This window comes from Chelonoidis abingdonii, chromosome 1, assembly GCF_003597395.2.
Source record: "Chelonoidis abingdonii isolate Lonesome George chromosome 1, CheloAbing_2.0, whole genome shotgun sequence".
Taxonomy (NCBI): domain Eukaryota; kingdom Metazoa; phylum Chordata; order Testudines; family Testudinidae; genus Chelonoidis; species Chelonoidis abingdonii.
This window is the reverse complement of record NC_133769.1, coordinates 58779078-58795072: the sequence shown is the minus strand read 5'-3', so window position 1 is coordinate 58795072 and position 15995 is coordinate 58779078.

Here is a 15995-nt window from a genome sequence, read left to right as displayed (position 1 = left end):
TCAGATCACAGATACGAGTTCATTTATAGGATCAAATTTTCTCCTCCCTTGAAGAAGTTGTAGTTAACCATATTTTAATCGGTTTTCAGTGGTCTGATAAAACAGCCTTACTGTGTTCTATCAGGGGTTCTCCCTTTCTCTTTTTGACCCCACCCCACAAACACTATCAAAACTCCATGACCCACCTGTGCCACAATAACTGTTTTTCTGCATACACAAGCCAGGGCTGGCATTAGGGAGTAACAAGCAGGGCGACTGCCCATGACCCCACACCACAGGGGGCCCTGTGAAGCTGAATTGTTTAGGCTTTGCCTTCAGCCCCATGTGGCAGGGCTTAGGGCCCCGGGCTTCAGCCCCAAGTGGTGGGGCTTTGGCTTTCTTCCCTGGGCCTCTTTAAGTTTAATGACAACGCTGCTTGGTGGACCTCCTGAAACCTGATTGCAGCCCCTGGGGACCCGGACCTTCGGTTGAGAACTATTGTTCTACATTGTTTTAGAGCTGGATCAGCCCATAGCATGAAAGCATGAAGCTGCAGTGCACCAGGAGCAGACTAGGGAGAGAACTGTATTGAGAATCACATGTTCTGGGAGAGGAGGTGGAGAGAAGTAACCTGCTACTAGACTTAAGTGGTAGCAAATTACCTTCCCGACCACACCACCTCAGCTGCACTGCCAGCAGCACTGGGGGTAGGTAGGAGAAGGGATCATCAAGGTTCCACCCTGCACCTGCCAACTCAGCCCTACTCACTAGCACAGCAGAGAGAGTACAGAGGCTGCTCCCTCAAACTTTAGCCTACACCATAGGTAGCTTGTGCAGAGGACTTAGGCTTTTACTTCCTTACTTCCCTGCACAGGCAAGGGTAGCTGTACTTATGTGTTTAGCTGTGAGATAGTTGTCTACATTAACTAATTCATGTGTAGGAATAGTATGCCCCTTGCCTCATGCTGCATCGTGTTGTCTCCATGAACACGCTGGTTTATAACTGGTCTCAACCTGCTATTTAAAACTGATTTACATGATGCAAAGTGGTTGTCTCTACTTAGTTTACACTAAGAAAAGAAAATTATGCTCATAAGCACATTCCTTAGCAAATGATGCCATGTGTAAGATACCTTGCCTTACCATTTTCCACAATAAAGACCATGGACCAAATGCCCCTGTCAGTTACATCCATATGTAGTAACTCCATTGAATCCAATGGGATTCTAGTACTATATCTGACAGTAGATTTGGTCCCATGTATCTATGGCTATTATTATATCAAAGAAACCATACATGTGGTAGAAACCGTTAAATGTTTAAATATTAGAAAGTCATACCACAGACCCATAATTATAATATACTGTCAAACTATAATTAAAATGATATCAATCTCAAGAAAAAAGAAAGCTACAGCATATGTCTTTATCAGTCACAGTCATGACTCACAGATGATCTCTTTTCCATAATGCAATCAATCCACCTGAATTTGCAGTTGGAGATCAACCCACATATCTGCATTTCTTAGTTAGCAGTGACAACAGAGGTAGAGAAATACCGTGAAAAAAGCAATCTGAAATGTTTGTTATCACACACGATAGCACTGTGTAATGAAGCAATTTTCACTCTAAAAATATTCACAGTAGATATGCACAGCCTAAAGAATTGTGCATTTGCCCGTGGTTTCAGTTTATACCACAAAGGTCCATAGAAAGTTTGATGGATTCTTAGGATGTGCCAGGTAGAATGAGAATACAGATAAACTACAATAAAGCTGGAACCATATTATTAGTGTTTCCATAAAAGTACATTCTACAGACAGCAGCAGCTATCACAGTTTTTTTCCACTGACTATCTTCAGAAAAGACCATGCTAAGATACTGGGTAAGAGAACTGAGTGTGTAACACTCTCCTGAAGGAAATGCACACTAATACCGTAGATATGAATTTTGTACCAGATCCTTGAAACAAGTTGCATTACTTCTGTATCTCTCTCAGAAGAGATCAAACCAAGCTACAAACAACCCATAAACAGCAAGCTACATGCGGCAGGGTGTCCTGGGGTGATGTGACTCAAAATCTAGCATTTGTAGTCTCTTAAGCTTCCTTACTAAAAGTGCTCCTGGAGCATTGAGTGTTCTGAGAATCTCAAGTCCTTTATTTTATCTCTATTTTTAGCCTTAGTTTACAGAGAATCTCCTGTTGCAGGCAGCAAGATAACGGAATTTAAATAGAACACGAGTCACATACTGAGGTGTCCTTTCTAGTTAACCTGAGTCTATCTGCAGTGATACCTAAATGAGTTATGTGTTGCTTTCATGTTCAGTTGGTTACAGCTCTCATGACAAGTAGCTTTCTTACTGAAAAAATAAGTATGGATACCTCATGAATTAGCAATCATTCCATCGTTCCAGTAGTTTAAAAAAGACTGAAGGATGTGTAAGGGATTTATTTATGCTTATTGAATACCATTTAGTCCCAGTTTAACCCCTTCATTGGTATTGCATCAACAAATTATATTCAAAGTATTCTCTTATACTTTTGGATCCCTTTTAGAATAAAGTTCACAGTCTAAGACAGTTTTATACAATGTAAGCATGGTTTACTTTATTTACTGGATCCAAATCAGCAAGCCCGTGCCTAACTTCAATATGAGTTCTCAGGCACTTAAAATTAGGCATATGCATAAATAGCTTGTTGATCTGAGGCCTTGGTGACTAAAATATAGGCATAGAGATTACATTTTGAATAGTATATGTATTTCAGCTATCTACCATGGTTTCGTGGCTAGTGTACATAAGAAAACGTATTTATCAGAAAAGCTAAATCACCCTCCCTTCCTCAATATGAAACTTCTGTAATGAAATGGTGACTAAATAGAGCTTCAAAAGCTGTTGATTCTTTTATGCAGAGTGGTAGCCACTGAAATTTTCCATGGGGCTGCAGCCTTCCTGTAAAGCAGAGCATCGATCTCTTGAAATCAAATGGGAATTTGTGAGGAAACTGTATCATAGAAATAAAAATCAGGGAAAACTGAAGTCACCACTACAGATATTTTTAGCTATGGCCAATTATACACAAGTATTCTTTCCTCAGTGTTAAAAAAGGACAGGAGAATCCCAGTAGAAAGGTGCTAGTCATTAAAAACTAAGTAATACATCATTCTCATTAGACATAGTACATTTTGAAAGTCTTTTTATTGAATAGCCAGCAGCTTTTTTATGGATGAAGCAATTTTAAATAGTAGTATATTATTTCATGATCTGTATTACAGGTTAGAGGTGTGATATTCAGACTGAGCCTCACAAGTCACAAGTGACTTTTTAATGTGTCTTCTGTGGCTCTTTGCCGCACCTGATGCTAAAACAATGTCTGATTTAAAATTAACCAGGATGCTTTTACTGTGTTATTAACCACGTGTAGTTGATAAAATAATACTATTTGGTCAGTCATTTTGCTGTGAGAATAATATTATATATATTGCCCCAAACAGCCGCTATTTTGGCTCCTGAACCACTGAAGTCTGAGTATCACTGGGTTAGAGGGAGATAGTTTTCTTTCTGCCCTGCCATCTGTGTGTATACTAAAGTCTTCTAAGCATCAAGCATATTAGTTACATCAGGCCTGCACAACATACGGCCCGCGGGCCGCATGCGGCCTGCCGAGGCTCACTGTGCGGCCTGCGACGGGGAATCAAAGGACTCTGAGCTGCCTGCAGCCGCGGGGAGCCCAGAGCCCTTTAATCTCAACCATGGCCGGGATTCAAAAGGCTCTGAGCTGCCTGCAGCGGCGGGGAGCCCAGAGCCCTTTAAATCTCAGCCGCGGCTGGGATTCAAAAGGCTCTGAGCTGCCCGCAGCGACGGGGAGCCCAGAGCCCTTTAAATCTCAGCCGCGGCCAGGATTCAAAGGGCTCTGAGCTGCCTGCAGCAGCGGGGAGCCCAGAGCCCTTTAAATCCCTGCCCCAGCCCCACAAAGCTCCGGGTTCCCCCAGCCACCAGAGCCCCAGGCCCTTTAATTTGCCCCTGACAGCTCCCAGCCATCTCTTCAGTTGGGAGCCCCTGACTGATTTAAAATCAAGTATCACCTCCCCACCCCCAACCTTCCTTTTTGGCCCACAGCTGTTTTGGTGGAGGCAGTGCTGGGGAAGGAGCTTTGTTTCTGCAGGGCTGGGCAGTGCTGGGGCAGGGTGTTTCCGTATGCCGGGAGGTCCTGGGGGGGAAGTTTCCACGGGGCTGGGGGGTTTCGGCCCTCAGCTGTTTTCTTTGGAGTAATGTGGCCCTTGCCACTTTACGAGTTGTGCAGGCCTGAGTTACATCATTCATACAGAGGCTGGGAATTTCCTGAGAAGTTCAGTCTTGGATTTGTGTTTGACTGAAGAGCCTTAAATGTAGGAAATTCCCAAAACTACTCAAATGAGACTGTATAATTTCCATGCAGACACACACACTCAAGCATCCCCTTCCCAAAGCCCCCAGTGCTCACATAAGAACACAAGAACATTATTTGAAGCAATGCAAATATATTTTACAAAAACTAGCAGAAGCAGGAAGACATATTTCACATTGTGAGGGAATGACAAAACATTGGAACACAGCCAACAACAAAGCAGAGTGAAACAGTTAAAAATGGATGATCAACAAGTACTGACAATATGCAGCAGAAATTCAAAGGAAACAGCCTGGAAAAAAATGAAAAGGGTAATTTAATTAGCTGCTATATCCATCCCAATGTACTTCAGTTCACCAAACCCTTGATTACATGTAACAGAAAATGGCTACTGTTGTGTCTTGTGGATCCAGTTCCTATTGCCTGAATTGAATTTGCTAGTATGCTCTGTTTATTCTTCCTAAATCAGTATTCATGGGAATTTTAAAATTAGATTACACTCTGAATTTTCTTTTCCCTTTATGTGACTCTCTGCTGCAAAACCTGATGTCTGAGTCAAAATTGGCCTGTTTCAAATAAAATTGTAAATTTAAAACAACATAATACTGATGTAGGGAAAAACCAGTATGATCGATGAGAAGACTGAGTTCTCTACAAAATGATAGCATCAAAGCTCTGACTGGAGCACTTATCAACGATAACATGCCTGATCACCATAAACTAGAATCTATTGCAATGTGATTAGAACTGTAAATAGATTACCAATATCAATTGATATAATAGTTTATCACCCAAAACAGTGGAATTCAACCTTTTTTGAATGGAGGTGCAGACCCCTTGGAAATCATAGGCATAGTCTGCAGACTCCCAGGGCTCCCAGGTTGAAAACAACGGGCCTAAGGTTTTATCTTTTTTAAAAATTTGATTGAAGGAATATAGTTGAAACCAACCATACTTAAAGTATATTGGATACCATTGCAATTTGGTATGCAAAATACTTTCACTGTAACTCACTAATAAAGTCATTTTCATAATATCCAATGACAGAGACTGGTTAATGAATGAAGTAATGAAAGGGTAATCTGAAAGTTGGCAAAAGTTCAACTTTTCCTCATCTCTCCAATGCAGCTCAGACTTGGCACAAAAAATAAATAAAAACACAAAAGCAATAATACTTAAAACAAATAAACAAAAAAAAGACTTTATAATCTCAGTTATCTTTCCTGTGTTTTCAGATCTCATATTATTTCCAATGCTAGTAGAAATGTTTTAAATAATTGTTTTAAATTAAAAAATGGCCTTTTTTCTAAAATAATTTCACAGATAATTTTTAACTTAAATCATTTTTGGGACATTTTCTATCAAAAAGTCTATAAAACTGTTATGAAAATGATTACTGATAATTTTAAATTGCCAAAAACCTAGTAACAAAAAATAACTATTTTGATAACATTATATAAATATCTAAAAAATGAAAAAACAAAATATGAGTCTATTTTGAAACCCTGTGAAGTTTTGAAAGTTTTTGCAAAGCTTATAAAAGATTTGAACCAGCTATGCGCATTCTCCACTACATTTCACTCATCATATTTTTACTATGAGTAATCTTTTTACTGTCTTAAGAATAATAAAAAACCAAAATTCAAACCAAAATTCAGATGCCGAAAGCCTCATATGTCCTTCCTCCCTTAGAATAAAATACCTTTGATGTTTTATTTTTCTACATTATATTTTATATTTATGTTTTAGCCAGAAGTTTCTAGATTAGTCGTTCTTGAGAAATGCAGAATAAAACATGCTTGGTATTTTTTCTAAGTGGATTCCATTTTTTGGAACTTTCTAGCAGTACTTGATGTCCTTTTTATATGTCATTTATTGTTCCACTCCTTTGAAAGAATGTCCCTTGAAAGAATGCATACTACTTTTCTTTCAAAAGTTCATTATAAAAGAAAAAATGGGCTCTGAGTGTTCGCAGGCTGTAACAGAAAGAAACAACCATTTTTACATTCACATGGAAACTCAGTTCAAGCTCCAATCAAGGCCTTTAACAAGAGGTGTTGAGCTCTGCCTTCTTGGGTCCTCTCTGACTAACAAGCGCTGTAATTGTCAGACTTTCTTGAGTTCTTTCTGCCTGTGTCTAGACTAGGTAATTTTTTGTACAAATTTCCACCATTGCTAGTATCGATGCAACTGTACTGTTAGCAACTGTAAGTATTAGCGACCTAGAGACTTCATTGGTGCCAGGCCCCTACTGCCTACAGCCACTTCCAGCATTGTGCCAATTAACCCTACTCAGGAGTAGGGTTAATTGACATATTCCTGAAAACAGCTGTTGGAAGGAACACAACAGGCATCTACACTGGACCTCAAAAATTGCTAATGCCAGTAAAGGACAGGCTTGTGCAACCTAGTTTCATTAATCTACCTATGAAGCCTTTGAAAAAAATCACAGTTTCACCACACGCACCCTAGAGACTTGCTACAGCTTTACACTGGGCATGTGCTAGCTGGGCAGAGCAGCACTTTTCCTGCAACTGCAGCTTTGGGTACCTGAACAGAGAGCATGAAAACTGTCTGAGACTGTCTCAGTTGCACAAGCAACCATAATACCAGGGTTTCCTAACCTGAGAGTTAGACTTTGCAACTTGAATAATATTCTTCTGTAACCCTTCTGCCAGGTGGAGCCAGCAGCAACCAGGGCAGGGTTCAATATCTAGGGATTCCTTTCCATCGATAGAACACAGAACCAGCTTGAGCCCCTACCCAGTAACCTGGGAAATTTACACACCACCCCTAGGCGCCTCTGAGATGCAATATTTCCCCACTTGCAAGCAGAGTCTGTGGGTAGAAAAGAAACTTTTAATAAAAGGAGGGAAGTAACTGGTTGTTAATTTGGAAGAGCACCGCAAACAGGGTTCAGAAACATAAACCATGAGTAAAAAGACCCACTCCAAAGTAGGTTGGGCAGTGTTCTTTCCACTCAGGTTCTTAAGTCCAGCAACCCCAAAGGCCCTTTCATATGCCCAACCCTTCTCTGCACCCTGCTCACAGTTGCTGTCCTTGATCAGTGCAGACCCAGAGTTCAGAAGTGCATCTGCAGAGTTCACCTCCCTCAGCTGCTCCGGCCAACCGCTTGCTCACTGCTTAATAAAATGAATGGGAACCCCAAACTGGAACATCTTCACATTTTGTGGGTGTTAAAAATCTTTGCCCAAATGTGTCTCAGGCCCATTCATTGTTTTTTGTCACCTTGGGCAAAAGGACTGTAGAGAAGTTTAGGGATGCTAGGAATTAACTGAAACATGACAGCCTCCTCAGCAAGATGACATGAAGGACCCAGGTTCAAAAGCAAAGATAGGTTTCTGGTAGCTGCTGTTGTACATATATTTGACCTCAAAGTATTTTGTAATGTGACAAAGTAAAACTTTAGTTGATGGCTTTTGACTGAATTATTCTCTGGTTGGTACAATAATAGTCTTCTTCATTAAGGATCTCATCTTGCTCCCACTGAAATCAGTAACAAAACTCACATTAACTTCAGATCAGGCCTTATCAGAATCTACCTTTCTAAAATTTTTCCCTTTTCAAAAACAATTTCAACTCAGGTTTATAATTGTGTTCCCATCTGTAGTCAAAAGTCACCATGTAGGCATTTTATTTCCATATCCAAAGGTTATTACCTATCTAGCTTAGAGTCTTTTAAAAAAATATTAATATAAACTGTCCTTGAGAAAAATATACAGTACAAGTTAGAAAAATTGAATTCATTTAAGGTAATTGATCCCACATGGATACAAAAGAAAACTTTGGAGCTTTGTTATTACTACAAAAGAGATGGGAAAAGACATGAATTACAGGAAGATTAGCTATAGACACCTCTCTTTCAGTATGTTGCCAGGCAAGTGCTCCCCGTCCCCTCTTGGAGGATGGGGGGCAGAGTAATTACTTCCCCACATCACATCCTTACAACCACCCTCTGTCCTGGGGTGGTGAGGACTAATAGTAAAAGTCAATATGGCTGCTCTCTCTCTCAAGGTTGTGACCCTCTATGGCAGAGTCAGAGTGACGGCCCCTTCCCACAAGGCAGTGGGGCCCAATGGCTGGAATCAAAATGGTTTTCTGGGTCAGCTGGGGTGTATCGCCGAGTGTTCAGAGCCAGTGTGGCCACCTGGATCCACCAGGCAGTATGGCCTAGCAGCAAGAGTCAGTAGGGCTGCCCTTTCCGAGGGCTGTGTGACCTCATAGCCGGAGTCAGTATAGTGGCCCCCTCTGTGGGGGCTGTGTGATCTAGTGGCCAGAATCAGTATGATTTCCCAGTTTGGGAGGGCTGTATGGCCTAGCAGTCAGAGTGGATTACAGCAGCCTTTGCATTCAGGGCAGTGCAGCCTGGTGGCAAAAGTCAATATAACAGCATCCAGACACTGGGCAGTGTGGCCTAGTGACCAAAGTCAATATAACAGCATCCAGACACAAGACAGTGCAGCCTAGCGGCCAGTACCCTGGGAGCCACCACCAGGTTGGGGCTGAAGCCTGGGTAGGGGAGCCCAGGCCCACCCAACTCCACTGGGCCCTGACCCAGGGCCTAACAGTGGTGGATTGGTCCACCATTGGGTCAGCAGGGAATCCCACCAAAATATGCTGACCTCGCTCAGGTGGGAGATATCACTTGATCACCCACCCTTCCTATCATGTCTCCCAAAGCCATAGTCCCAGGGGTATCAGGGTCTCCAGACTCATCAGTGTGGATGATTCCCTGGCACTCAGTTAGACATAGACCTCCATTTTGATTTTCAGGACCTCTGGCTCCCACAGACAAGGGCTGGGACAGCTCTTCAGCTGGAGCCTCTACCCAAGGTCCTTCCCCTCCAGCAGCCAGCCCTAAATGAGCTGAGTTGCTCCCTTTTATACCTAGTGGGGGCGTGGCCTCCTCAGCCCAGAGAGTGGCGTTAACCCTTGCAGTAACAATGCGAGGCAAGTGTGCCACGTCACACTGTACAACATACATTTAGGGACTTTAATACTGAAACTAAGTAGTCCTCCAAAGAGAATATCTTCTAGCATACAGCAAACTAGTTCCAAGGCTGAGCACAGAAGCTGAAAGTTAGGCTCCTTTGAATTAACTTGCCTGGATAATCCAGTTCTCTGAATAGTTTATTTTCAGAATGGAAAATTGGAACAGCTAAATCCAAGGGAGTATCTACTTCTGAACAATACTGAACCTCACTTGATGACAAATTCAGCTAATGCTATTCATAAAATAGAGAATGGCTTATTAATTTAAAGAAATACCAGTAGAGACCCTAACTGAGATTGGGGGCCCATTGTTCTAGGTAAAGTATACACACATATTAAGAAACAGTTCCTTCCACAAAGAGTTTATAATCTAAATAGACAAGAGAGACAAAGGGTTTGAGGGGAAATAGAAGCACGGAGAGAAGAGGTGACTTGTTCAAGCTCACACAGCAGGTCAATGGCAAAGCCAAGAATGGAATTCATTTTTCAGGTCTCCCAGTTCAGTGTAATATGCACTAGACCACACAGCCTCTCATAATTCATTGTATTGGAATATAGCTGATATACCATTGTGCACAGCACTAAGTGCAGACACTCTGAGAGACAATTCAACACAAAAGGCAAATATCTAGAAAGTATTGCAACAACATATAGCATTCCCATATATTGAGGTGGTAAATTAGTCTACGGTATGAGGGGAAAACCTACAAACTTCTGAACATCTGAAATCTTCTTTTTAAAATATTTTTCTCACATTTTTCAGGATGTGTATAAGCTCCATACAAAAAGAGTATTGTAACTGTGGAGAAATTCCTTAGGCTAGCTGTATGCTACATACTAGCAAACCCTCTTAATGTGGACACAGCTTATACCAGGAAAAAAGTGTTTTGTCAGTACAGTTGATACAAGTTTCCTGAGCAAACAAAGCTAAACCAGCAAAAGGACTTTTATGCCTGTATAACTGCATCTATACTTGGGCTTTTGGTGGTATAGAAATGTTGTCAAAATAAAATAAAACGATCACACTCATAACCAATATTGCTACATCATCAAAAGTTTTTAGTATGGAGCTGGCCTTGGATTTAAGTGCAACAAAAATGTTTCATTTTCTTCTCACTGTGGACACCACTTTATATCCTGTAGCATGAAACAACACAAAAATCTCAGAGTCCTGTGACGAAATTAATCACAGGTATAAATGGATGTAACTGCATTAAAGTGAGTGCAATGGCAACAATTTGTAGTAGCAGTAAATTTGTTCAATGGCTGCTTGTTAGCTAGGTCTCCCCAGAGTGCTCCCTCAGAAACACTTTGTAGTGTTCACCATTCTGTCGTCCCTCTCCCTGTATTTACTTCCAGAATTCCATAGGCCTGATTCTCAGATACACTAAGGCATCCTTATGTGACTCTGGCAAGGAAAGGGGTACATTAAAATTGGTGTAAATTATAGTACGAGCATAGTGTAAAATGCCCTGAGTGCAAAGGAAAATCAGGCCATGTATCTCTTTTTGCTCTGGCCCCAACTTTATGTACTCCTCCAAATTAGATCTGAGTGATTTGCAACAAGCAATTCAGATGACATGTTTAGCCTCTACTGCTTGTGGAATACCCACCAATAGAATGGTGGGTCAAATTTATTTGAAGATATATTTTAGAATTTCTTGAGTCATCCCCATACTCACTAGGGTCTCCAGGCAGGAATGATATGATGCAGCTTATGCTTGCACATCTCCCCATTTGCTTGCATTAGTTAATTTGGAACCCATAGAGCAAGTGAGTTCAAGCTAAAAACTCTTCTCTACATAGCATCAGTGCTGTGAATAGTAATTTCCTTCCTCAATCTACAGATGTGAGTATTCTAGGTTGCAAATTACTGTACTCTTGTTTTCATCATGACTCTAACCAGAAGAGGCTGTTGAAGACTGAGGAATCACTGGGACTTTTAATTTCCAGTTCAGCAATCTGGAAAAAAAAACATACTTTCTGTAATACTTTGGCAAATGCTCATTACAGACCTCCAGGAGTGATTTTTGTGACCTTCATAGCTTGTTTTCAGTCAGTTGTACTGGAATATAACACGCTTCATGATCATCATACATCAGAATACTTCACAATACAGCAACAGAAAACACTTAACTAGCGATGTAAGACCAAAATATTACTATATATGTTAGTAATTATTATTGTTATTATATAGTAAATATTAAAAGGACTTTGCAAATTGAACTGGAGAAGGCAAAGAGAAATTTAAAAAATATGCTCTAGTTCAGTCATAAATTATTGAACACATTTCATGAAGTACTGGCTGAAATCCCACAGCCTACATTTATGCAGGTTAGACTTGATTATAATCTTACTTTCTGGCCGTATAATGTGTTTTTGTCGTTTTGTAAGGGATGAACACATTGTGACTGATGTTTGACTAAGTGTCACAAGATTTTGTCAGCACGCTTTTGAATTCAATTAGAGTTTTGCTTGAGAAAGGACTACAGGATTTTGTCCTTGGATTAATAACAAAGGACCAGTTGATTACTCAAGTATGTGCATATGGAAAGAAGAATTCTCCCAAAACTGTTGGCAGGAGCAAGCTATGCAGTACTTATATGCAAGATAAAATATTATTTTGCCTTAAGACAGGTAGAGTCAACCAATTTTTGAAATAACTCCAGAAAATGTAGTGCTTGCTAAAAACTTTGGCTGAAAAGTTCTATGGAAATGTTGCTGTATTTATGGAGATATTATGTTGTAATAATTGGGTCTGAAAATTTACCTTAATTGTAACTCAACTGTAAAAAGTGAGTGAAAGTTCATAACATGTCACAATAACCTATAGCAATGAATGTTTATGGAAAAAGGTGCAGAAAGAGACAGAAGAATTAGTCGAAACAAAATGGTCTACTGATATCGTTTGAGGACTGTGTTAAGATCATAACTGGTAAACAAGAACAGTGTGAGACCGGGAGTCAATAAACTAAAATTGGAGTGTCATATATTAGGTCCATTTGGTGGATACAATAGTGAGAGGATGGACTATTCCACCCATCGCTCCCCTTTTCAGGTTCTCAAAAAGAGACTTCGGGGGCAAAGGCTGGCTACCATGGTGATTGAAAGGAGAGGATATGAATGCTGGCTGATTGACAAACAAGAGAAAGAGAAGGAGCGAGCTTTACCATCATGGCTGCCTCCCTCACTGTCTCCTGGGACCCTGGAACTTCCTCATCCTGTTCTAGGGAGATGTCCTGACGAGATCGGGCCAGAGAGAGGGATTCAAATGACACCACAACCTCCACTGGCAACAGCTAAATCCCCAACACCAACTGGGATGTGAGACTTTGTCTCACTCTCTCTTTCTCTCTGTCACACACAACACACAAACACACATGCACACAAAACTGTGTGTGTTCTTTTCCTTCCCCACCTAACATCTCTTTCATATCTCTCTCCTTTTTCCTTCTGTCTAATAAAAGATTTACTTAACAGGCCAAGATTATATATTTTGCAACACTTCTGCAAGCCTATAACCAGAGAGGCAACTAATAGCAATGCCCTAAACAGCTTAATGCTGGTACAAGTTTGCCAAGTCTCAGAGCAGCTAATTAGACCATGTGCTGGGCCTGTTTTTCCAGCACATGGTCTGATGAAAGTCAGCACCAGAGACAGAACCTGCATTTTCTGTCTTTTCTGGTATTTTCTCTCCCCCTTTTGGTGTGTGTGTTTTATCTTTTAGGAAACAGGATCAGACTTTAACAACAGCAACAACAACAACCACCCCAGCCCATCTCAATTAACTTCTTCTCTTCTCCCCTCAAAGGACAGTTATTACCATCTTTGATACCATTTAAAGACTGGGGGGGGGGGGTTCTTTCTAAAAATTCTATCCAGCTAATGGGAAAGGGAACAAGGGATGTTGTTAAAATGAAAGTCTTACTTAATATTTTATATTTAAAATGCTTTAATAGTTTTCTTTTTCTGTATCTTAATAAAAGGTTAAAAGGATTTTTAATAATGTGTTTGCCATGGTATTAAGCAGGCTGAGGTCTCTGTATACCAAACCTCAAAGCTTGTTTAAAACTGTTTAACTTTGGGCAGTGATTGGATAACACCTTTGATTCTTTGGGTCCATATAGTCCATGTAAATTAATACAACATGTCAACAAAGAATTATAACAGTTCATTCTGGAGGACACCAGGACACACCCAAATAAGTTAACTGGTTTTGTGGAGTTCAAGATTTTGCTAGTCTTTTGAATGATTTGGGGGTTTGCAAAAGAGGTTGAAATTAGTAAACTAGTGGGGAGGGATAGCTCAGTGGTTTGAGCTTTGGCCTGCTGAACCCAGGGTTGTGAATTCAGCCCTTGAGGGGGCCACTTAGGGATCTGGGGTAAAAATTAGTCCTGCTAATGAAGGCAGGGGGCTGGACTCCATGACCTTTCAAGGTCCCTTCCAATTCTAGGAGATTAGTCTATCTCCAATTTAAAGAAAAAAACTTTTTCTCTGTCAAAAGGAACACTACAGACCAAATTCTACTGTTGGCACTGATATTAAGTGCCTGCAACTTGGGAATTATACCAATTTACCCAAGAGCAGAATACATAACACTAAAAAAAAATGGGGTACATATTAAACCCATCTACCAATACTTTATTTATCTATCTATTTACAATAAATATAAGGAGATAGGACTTTGAGTAGTAAAATAGTTGAGTGCTGTTTTTAACCATTCTCATCTGTACTACTGTAAAAAAAAAAACCAAGAATCCTCATTCTCCTTGTAATCCTGTAACACCTTATGGTTATATATTTCACTCTAGAATTGCTTTTGTGTTATTTCTCAATATGAAATTTTAAAATGTTTGTTAAGTGTTGCATTTTTCTTAAAGTCATCCAGTGGTTCTGCTATTCTGAGCGGGCAGGCGAGGATGGGACTGATGACTGAATACAAAGCTATTACCAATCAGCTTTTTATTAAAATTGGCCATAGAGACCTAAAGTATGATGGCCGATCAGGCACCACTTCACTGGATTCTGTGGAAACAGTGAGGTAGTATCATCTTCTTGCTTAAAGCATTTTGTTATGTTAAAAACTTAACATGCTGTTGCTATGTGACTTTTTTGGCTGGCACAGGTGACAGTTTGTCTACTTGGATTGGTAGTTGTTTATTAACATGTTACAATAAGTGAGACTATTCTCCTTTTGAGACCAAGTCAATATTTATCTTCCACTTAAGAGGATGGAAGTTATTTGGGTTTTAGAATTTAGAAAGACAAGCTGTATATACATTGTAAATGAGTATGATGGGATTTGGGTCAAACCCATAGTACCCATTTCCAATAGATCCTTTCAAACATAGATTTCATTCCCAAAAGAAGTGTTGCAAGTGTATCCTGAAGTGCTGTGTGCATGTCAGCACTTTGGGGCATGCTTTGATAGGGCAAGAGGGCAAATCCTAGCAGTTTTGGATGTGATATTCCACAATATAATTAAATCAGTATAATTGCATCAGATACATTAATATAAAAAAGGCTCTGAAATCTAATAAAAATTAGAGCTGGTTGAAAATTTTCTGATGGAGCATTTCTCCATCAAAAAATGTTGACTCATTTAAATTGAAACATTCTGTGTCAGCTGATTCTGACAAAATTTCATTTGGAAAAAAAAATAATTTAGCCAATTTCTCATTTAGAAACATCTTGATGTTTCAAAATTTATTTTATTTTTATAATATAATATTTTTATTTTATTTAAATGTATATGCCTGCACTGTAACAAAAACAAAAATTACAAAATAACATGAGAAATGAAGATGGAAAATGTTTGCTCCAGATGTCTAAGGGAATCCCATTGTCTGTTTGATGACAAATTTGAGGTTCCACTTACCCTGAAACTTCTTGTTTTAGTTCGTTCTCCAATATACAACCAGGCTTCATCCTGAAATCAACTCTCCTGCCCATTCTGCTTGGTGCAGAGGAAGTTTGATCAATATAAGAAAAGCAAAATTAAAATGTACCACCAATAGACTTGGGGAAAACTAAAATCTAGGGTCTAAATTTTCATCCGAACTAGACTCCAACAGTAAGAAGCATAAAAATTAACGGCTAACTGGACTGAATTCCAGTGAATGCAAATCAACATTTTAAAAATATCAATGCTCAAAGAGTAAGTCTTTTTCTGCAGGAATATAGTGGAATTTCTTTGTGCATGATTGTCCTTTCTTAACTATTTTGTCCTATGGGACTTTTTGGTTTACTATTTTAAAAACCCAGTTCTCCATTATCCACTGTTCTATGCAATGGTAGAATCATATTGAACTCTGGACCACAACAATCTCTTCAGAACTCAGCTCCAGTGTCTTTAGTTCATTGACTTTTTGTTTCGTTTCGGTGCCATCCATTAACATAACATAAAAACATAAGAACGGCCGTACCAGGTCAGACCAAAGGTCCATCTAGCCCAGTATCCTGTCTACCGACAGTGGCCAATGCCAGGTGCCCCAGAAGGAGTGAAGCTAACAGGCAATGATCAAGTGATCTCTCTCCTGCCATCCATCTCCATCCTCTGACAAACAGAGGCTAGGGACACCATTCCTTACCCATCCTGGCTAATAGCCATTTATGGA